The following is a 9,102-nucleotide window of genomic DNA, read 5'->3' as shown; positions in this document are numbered from 1 at the left end:
ACGACTTCCAGTGCCTCGCTGCCTATTGTAAATTGCTGTTCTCTCCCGAGGCTGTTAAGCATTACTTTAGTTTTCTGCATATTAATTTTTAGACCCACTCTTCTGCTTTGCCTCTCCAGGTCAGTGAGCATGCTTTGCAATTGGTCCCCTGAGTTACTAAGCAAGGCAATATCATCAGGGAATCGCAAGTTACTAAGATATTGTCCATTAACTTTTATCCCCAATTCTTCCCAATCCAGGTCTCTGAATACCTCCTGTAAACACGCTGTGAATAGCATTGGAGATATCGTGTCTCCCTGCCTGACGCCTTTCTTTATTGGGATTTTATTGCTTGCTTTATGGAGGACTACGGTGGCTGTGGAGCCGCTATAGATATCTTCCAGTATTTTTACATATGGCTCATCTACACCCTGATTTGGTAATGCCTCCATGACTGCTGAGGTATCGGCTGAATCAAACGCTTTCTCGTAATCAATGAAAGCTATATATAAGGGTTGGTTATATTCTGCACATTTCTCTATCACTTGATTGATAGTGTGAATATGGTCTATTGTTGAGTAGCCTTTACGGAATCCTGCTTGGTCCTTTGGTTGACAGAAGTCTAAGGTGTTCCTGATTCTATTTGCACTTACCTTAGTAAATACTTTGTAGGCAACGGACAGTAAGCTGATTGGTCTATAATTTTTCAAGTCTTTGGCGTCCCCTTTCTTATGGATTAGGATTATGTTAGCGTTCTTCCAAGATTCAGGTACGCTCGAGGTCATGAGGCATTGCGTATACAGGGTGGCCAGTTTCTCTAGAACAATCTGTCCACCATCCTTCAACAAATCTGCTGTTATCTGATCCTCCCCAGCTGCCTTCCCCCTTTGCATATCTCCTAAGGCTTTCTTTACTTCTTCCGGCGTTACCTGTGGGATTTCGAATTCCTCTAGACTATTTTCTCTTCCATTATCGTCGTGGGTGCCACTGGTACTGTATAAATCTCTGTAGAACTCCTCAGCCACTTGAACTATCTCATCCATATTAGTAATGATATTGCCGGCTTTGTCTCTTAACGCATACATCTGATTCTTGCCAATTCCTAGTTTCTTCTTCACTGTTTTTAGGCTTCCTCCGCTCCTGAGAGCATGTTCAATTCTATCCATATTATACTTCCTTATGTCAGCTGTCTTACGCTTGTTGATTAACTTCGAAAGTTCTGCCAGTTCTATTCTAGCTGTAGGGTTAGATGCTTTCATACATTGGCGTTTCTTGATCACATCTTTCGTCTCCTGCGATAGTTTGCTGGTATCCTGCCTAACGGAGTTACCACCGACTTCCATTGCACACTCCTTAATGATGCCCACAAGAATGTCGTTCATTGCTTCAACACTAAGGTCCTCTTCCTGAGTTAAAGCTGAATACCTGTTCTGTAGCTTGATCTGGAATTCCTCTATTTTCCCTCTTACCGCTAACTCATTGATCGGCTTCTTATGTACCAGTTTCTTCCGTTCCCTCCTCAGGTCTAGGCTAATTCGAGTTCTTACCATCCTGTGGTCACTGCAGCGCACCTTGCCGAGCACGTCCACGTCTTTTATGATGCCAGGGTTAGCGCAGAGTATGAGGTCTATTTCATTTCTAGTCTCACCGTTCGGGCTCCTCCACGTCCACTTTCGGCTATCCCGCTTTCGGAAGAAGGTATTCATTATCCTCATATTATTCTTTTCCGCAAACTCTACTAATAACTCTCCCCTGCTATTCCTAGTGCCTATGCCATATTCCCCCACTGCCTTGTCTCTAGCCTGCTTCTTGCCTACCTTGGCATTAAAGTCGCCCATTGGTCGCCCTCGAAATCACACAAGCGCAAATATCAAAGTGCAACAGCTAGCATTTGAAACATCCTCGCATCAAGTGAAAGCGAAAGGCTCTCAAGGCATCTCAAGGCATCAGATACGCTAGAATGTGGGTTACGAATCGCCTGCTTCGCATTGCCAGTCCAAAGGCACACAATCTCCCGCACAACATGAAGTTGCTTCCTCTCCCAACCTACAGTTGTCTGAGTCTAGTTCTCGTTTATCTGCCCTGTGTGTACAATCAGATTGCTCTGGAAGCAACGAAGGCCTTTTTTTAAATATGTACATCGCTTTAAAAGGTGGGGCACACTTGTCCTGGACGGAATCGCATTCAACGAGTTTATATACAAATTCGATGCCTTTGTGAACTTTCGAAATATTATAGGGTAACAGACACCTGTTGCAGCTGACTACGCTTTCGTGATAATCTTTATCCCACTGTTCCATATGGGGTTGCAGCCAGTTGCCAGTTTTCCGACCACAGGCTTGAGCCAGGCATTGTGCTAGCAAAGATAGCAATCGAGTCTGTGTTGAAGCTTAAGATGCATGAGGCATCTGTTGTTGCTGTCGTGAGCGATGGTGCAAGCAACAACAGATCTGTGTGAACTCATCTAGGAGTGTCGGGCAAGAAACCTGAACCATTACTTGAAATAGGACTCTTTCTGCACTTCTGTGTGATGTGCCACACATATTTAAGTGCTTGCATATCTATCTTTTGTAACGCACGTATGGAAAGGTAATATTCGTGTTCACCCAACATTATAAGTGTTACTCCTGTGCGATATTGTGATATTACTACGCATTAGTGTCTTTTAGGCAGGCTTTGACTACATCAACTTTAAGCATTTCCAACTCCTTTAGGAGACCGTGAAAGACGAACAGTTGAAAGTTGCACCAAGGTTGACAGGTTCTAACGTGAATCCAGGAAATCTGGAGAAGATCAATGTGCAACGTGCAACACAGGTAGAAAATGAATATTGTGTTTGCTATATTAAAATGCATGATTTATTTTTAATTCAGAGGGTATCCCATACCAAGAAGGAATAACCAGTTTCGTTTACTTTTTTATGTGTGAATGGAGTGAAATAATATCTTAACCTACATTTTTCCACTTTACTTTCAGTTGTTCAGCCGAATTGTTGCCGCTGGCTGCAAATTCCGCAGAGAACGGCGCAAGGCTCGTTTTCAAGGCACAGAAAGCCTTACTAGCGGGATAAACAAGCTGTTTGATGCATTAAATGCAAAATGTCTAGCCACTAAAATAAGCAAGAGCACATCGTATATTGAGGTAGAAATTATATCCCTTTGTTAAAATCCTGTGTATATGTATGTGTGTGCGTTTGCATACTACATGTCATTCTACATTGTGGCAGGTCATCGAAAACTTTCAGGAAATGCGCAATGCAACAGAAAGAAACGGTGTTGAAAAAAACAAAACTTTTTGCATCACAAATGAGCACCGAATCCCTACACCTGTCACTGATGTTCGTTCTGGACGTAATCATTTTTCTACACGAGAAGGATGTGAGATGCGTACTCTGAGCAAAGTTCAACCAGGACCTGCTAGAGGTATTTCTATTTTTTTCTTTTTTTACATATAATTTCACCCTAAGAGATGACATTTGTTTTGTTTTGTACTGTAAACAAATTCAAGAAAACTAACTGTGATTACTGCCAGCAGTCCTTAGAAGATACGGGTACTCTACCACCAGACGCCATCCTTACTTAATTGAAGCCTTTTGTTTCTGGTGCATTGAAGAAACCGTCAAGCGCCCATACATCTTACTGTCAGGCACCGAGAGTGTAATGGAGAAATCAAGAAGGTGGAACAGGGTGTTTGGAAACCTATTCTGGTAGGTAGTAAATGAACTGTCGGACAACTGCCTCAGTCACGTTGGGTGCGCAGTGCATTTCGAGGACTTAGGGGCACGCATCATTGTATTTCATCTGACGGCATGAATGCATTTTTGTACAAAATCCTTGCACCATCACCGAAGCCCTAGCATGCGAGTCGACGAGAAAGCGTGCAAAGCTGCTGTAGTTCCATGTAAAGGTCGTAAACTTTTTGAGGAAGGAATTCAACGCTACTATGTGTGGTGGTTTGAAATAAAGTCTGGCTCAACGGCCATCAGACCTGCTTCTATAATTGCAGTAGTGAAGTCGCAAATAAAAGTCTTTCTAACACTTGAGTGCACTTTCAGTGTCAACTCGTATTGGCTACCTACTCTAGCTGTGGAGGGAGTGGCTATATATATATATATATATATATATCCGCAAGCAGACGAAGCCCGTGGGGCGAGTCAGGATGGATAAGGAGGGTAGAAAGGCTTCAGGCGAGCAATAGAGTCAGCTGAGTTCTGCTTGATCGCCGACCATTGCACAGTAGGCGAGCTATGACGTAAGTGAGTTCGCTCAGGCGGTCCACAACTACATATGGGCCTGAATATTGTGACAGGACCTTTTGGCACAATCCACGCTTGCGTTGCGGTGTCCAAAGAAGGACTAAGTCACCTTTTTGCAGTGATACTTGTACGTGACGGTCGTCGTATCGCTCTTTCGAACGAATTTGCGAGGCCAGAGTACGAATACGAGCTATTCGACGCGCTTCTTCGGCGAGACACAAAGTCTCCGATACAGAATCATCACTGTGCAGAACGAAGGGTAAGAAAGTGTCCAGAGGGCTTCGCGGTAACTTTGCATACAGGAGATAAAATGGGCTATAGTTCGTGGTTTCGTGCTTCGCAGTGTTGTACGCATAAGTGATGAAGGGCAGCACGTCGTCCCAGTTCTTATGACTGGAGGAGACGTACATGGCAAGCATGTTAGTCAGCGTTCTGTATGTCCTTTCAACGAGGCCATTGGTCTGTGGATGATACGGCGTGGAATGACGAAACTGTGCAGTGCACAAACGAAGCAACTCTTCAATGGCATCAGCCGTGAACTGGCGACCACGGTCGCTGATGATGACACGTGGTGGGCCATGACGAAGGACCACGGAACGGAGCAGGAACACCGCCACGCAAGCAGCAGTGGAAGACGGTAGGGCTGCAGTTTCTGCATACCGTGTAAGATGGTCTACGCAGACAATTATCCAGCGGTTCTTGTTGTTGGATAACGGGAATGGACCCAAAAGGTCAATGCCTACTTGCTCGAACGGCGTACTGGGCGGTGTCAATGTCCGAAGGGGACCCGGGGCTGCGGTGGTCGGTCGCTTGTGACGTTGGCACGTTGCACAACTAGCGACATAGCGCTTGGTTGTTTCGTACATCTTGGGCCAGTAAAAGCGCTCCTGCGTGCGGTGCAGCGTTCGTACGGAGCCGAAATGGCCGGATGTCACATCGTCATGCATGGCGCGTAGAACGTCGGAGCGGAGACTCTCGGGGACAAGAAGCAGAAAACGTGCTCCATGCCCGGAGTAATTAGTTTTGTACAGCAATTTATCTCGGACAGTAAAGCGACCGCTGCCTTTAGAAGTACGGGCGGCGACAAAAAGCGGATCAAGGGTAACATCATCCCGTTGTTCTCGCTCAAAGTCTGCCGCGTCAGGGAACGTAGGAGTAACAGCAGCGAGACAGTCGTCAAAATTCTCAGCATCGCAGTCGGTAGTCTCAAGAGGAATCCGAGAGAGGCAGTCTGCGTCAGCGTGACGACGACCACTCGTGTACGATACCACAAAGTCGTATTCCTGGAGGCGCAGCGCCCAACGTGCGAGGCGACCAGAGGGATCACGCAAACCGACCAGCCAGCATAAAGAATGATGGTCGGTGATAATCTTGAATGGTCTACCGTAAAGATAACAGCGAAACTTTTGTACGGCGAAAACGGCTGCCAGGCATTCCTGTTCCGTAACCGTATAATTACGTTCAGATTTGCTCAGACAACGGCTGGCATATGCGACAACATGTTCTGCGCCGCTGTGACGTTGTACAAGCACCGCAACTGTTACGATGAGTTGCGAAGGTATGGTTTTATTGACAGGAGATGGACGATGGTCGTAGCGTGATCGCAGCGCAGCCCGGCCTCTCAAACTCCTCGTTCTCTTCGTCTTCTCTTCCTTCTCTTCTTGTCCGTGCCTTTCGTGTCTGTTACAATATATATATATTGACATTGGAAATAACGTAAGGTTCTAGCTTACGCCAACTAATCTGAATCTGCAAATGATGTTGCTGTCGGCACTACTTGATGCCGATAACACCATTGTATTCATGTATACTGGAATGTAATATCCACGTAATGAAAAAAAAATATACGAGCATAAAGCTCTGATGACGAAAGTGCTCGGTACGGAGCAGATCTCACAGTGAAACCTGGTGCCGAATCTTTTAATGGTTTGGAAGGGAACCGGTTCACTTAGTCTCATCTGATTGGTCAAAATTTGGTTGCGTCAGAGGCCGACAGAGACAGCGGGCGGCACCGCAAGTTATGGTTACGTCACGCATCTGTCAATCATTTCCAAAGCAAACCCGTCTTTGGTTAAGAGCGGAACCGGCGCAGGGGTAGTCCGCTTTGGGTTCCGTTGCTGTGGCTTGGCTGTTGGCTTGCGACCCTGGCCGCGCGCGCTGTTCGCGCAACCCCGGAGATTCGTGGCCGTCGCGCGCGCGTGCATTGGTTCCTTTGGAGGCTATTACTTGCCTTCATCGTCTGCTTGGCGTCCACGCACAGGAAGGAATTGCGCGCTGTGGTTCATCGCCACCGCGGCCAGCCACTCCCAGAGGTCGGTCGGAAGCAAGCATTCATCGGAATGGCCTAGATCTCTGCTGCCGACACTGTTCACGAAGTTGCCCTCGCAATTACTGTGCTGACCAGTAGAAGGTCTGGGTCAGCTTACCCGTGGCCAATGCCAAGGAGATATTTGCATGATGAGATCGAATTCCCAGTGCTATCGCTAGCGTGAATAACTCGCAGATTGCCGTTCAGCAATCAGAAGCGTTCAACCCAGGCTGGTCCAGCGCTTCCTTCGTTACTCTGATAAAACTATACAGTCAGAAGGGGAAGATATTGTGGAGACCTCAATTTCACGGCACAGCGCGCACCGTCAGCACCACACTTTCCGATTTTACTTTGCGCTGGCAATGCAGGGCTCGTGTATCGTAATGTTCGATTTCAAGTTTCATTGCTTCTATCGCGCGACGCGCCGTGGGGCAGATCGCAGGAATAGCGGCAGCGCGACGGCAATCAAGTCATGCCCAAGCCAATGACGAAGGGCGAAAAAAGAAGGAAAATTTATATATTCGCCTAGTTAAGGTGACTCTAAGAACCAGTTCACGGTTTTGTCGCGCTCACTACTTAGGAAGTGCTGGCAGTGCATTCCTGTTTCGTGCATCGTGCAAGCTCCTGGTAGCAGACGACATAGCGCTGTGCTCTGCCAACTCCATGGATGTTATGAGCGTCCCCTTCGGAACGGGGCGTGGGGTTGCGCCACCAAGCTCTTGCTATTATACTGCCTAATGTCCTACCTACTAGGTTAAACAATAAAAAAAGAAAAAAGAAACTATGAACTTCCACAACCAAATTTTCTGATCCCCTATTGCAAACTGTGCGTTTGTACGTCTCCATTTTTTGTCGTTTCCCTACTTCCACCAATCCTACGATCGCCTCTTACTAATCCCTATTGCGCACATGTTTACTTTTCCGCTGCTCTCGCTGAACCCAAGGGCTTCAAGGAGGCCAGTGGTGCCTGAATCGACCGCTGGGTAGACGTCTTCACATTCTAATAGAACATGCTCCATAGTTTCCCTAGCTTTACCGCAGCAAGCAAATTGCTTCTTCTTCCTTCTTTCTTCTTATATCTAGCTTTATAGGAGTGTGTTCTAAGGTATCCCGATCTCGCTTCGAAAAGTAATGAGCTTCCCTTTGAGTTATGATAAATTCTTTCTTTCATGTTTTCGTTTTTTCCTCTTAAGTAGTTACTCATGGCAGGTTTCTTTTCCGTTGCGCCACCCATGAGATTATTTCAACCTCTCTGGCTTTCCGCTTGACGTTCTTTGTTGCTGTGTTGGCCACCCTACAGGCCGCATACTTGCTGGTAATCTTCCTAGTTCTTTTCACCCACTTTGAATCAATGTTTTTCCTGTACAGATACCCCAAAACTCTCCCAGCCCATTTACTTCCTTCCATATTTTTGAGTCGTTCTTACCCAGTTTTACTGCGAGCTTCCCTCACTTCAAAACAAGTCCAGCCCCTATCACCCTGAACAGCTTCATTCGTGGTCTTCCCGTGAGCGCCCAATGCGAGGCGTCCCACTGACCTTTGATTATCATCGAGTCCTGATTACACCCCTGATTTAAAGCAAACAACCACATTTCCAAAAGTAAGTGCTGGAACCATTACACCTTTCCACATACTTCGGAGCACCTCGTACCTATTGTATCCCCATAGCGCCCTGTGCTTCATTATGGCTGCATTTCTTTTCTATTGCACTGTTATCGTTTTTTCCTGTGTTTACATATATGTATTGCCTTGGTTTATCCATGTACCGATGTATTCATATTCTGTTACCCGAGATACTTTCTGGCCCTATATTGCCACTATCTGTTCACTGTTTTTATTGAATACCAGAAAACCTGATTTTCTAACACTAAATATCAAACCTAAATTGTTGCCTTCCTGTCCCCAAATATTAGCCAGACGTTTCAAATCCCTTTGCTTGTTAGGTAGCAGCACAACGTAGTCCGCATAAAATAAACCTAGAAGCTGCTGCTGTATTACTGTACCCGCCTGTTTGCATGAGAGATTAAACCCGATATTACTTCCTTCTAGCACCCTTTCCATCCTCACCATGTACATCATAAAGAGCAGTGGGGTTAAAGGGCACCCCTGCTTCAGTCCCTTGTTGATATCAACTTTCTCCTTGCACCTCATTGTTTCCCATTCAACGCAAACGGTATTTTCGAGGTAAATCTCTTTCAAAAGCTGTAGACAATCGTCTCCTAAACCTTCCCCTTCCGGAATATCCCACAAAATGTTGCGGTCTACATTGTCATAGGCTCCTGTAATGTCTAAAAAGGCCACATATAACGGTCTGCTTTCTACTTTTGATATTTCAACACACTGAGTAAGAACAAATACGTTATCATCTAAACGACTACCTATTCTGAAGCCATTCTGAAGTTCTCCCAAAATGCCATTATTCTCTGACCATGCTTGAAGCTTTAATTTGATTGCCTGCATTGCTAGCCTGTATATTACCGATCTAATGGTCAATGGTCTAAGGAGTGAATTCTACCTTTCTCCCCCCACTTTTATAAATTAAATTCATTCTACTTTGTCG

Source organism: Dermacentor variabilis, chromosome 3 (assembly GCF_050947875.1).
Source record: "Dermacentor variabilis isolate Ectoservices chromosome 3, ASM5094787v1, whole genome shotgun sequence".
Lineage (NCBI taxonomy): Eukaryota > Metazoa > Arthropoda > Arachnida > Ixodida > Ixodidae > Dermacentor > Dermacentor variabilis.
The sequence above is the reverse complement of the archived record's forward strand: the minus strand, read 5'-3'. Positions refer to the sequence as shown.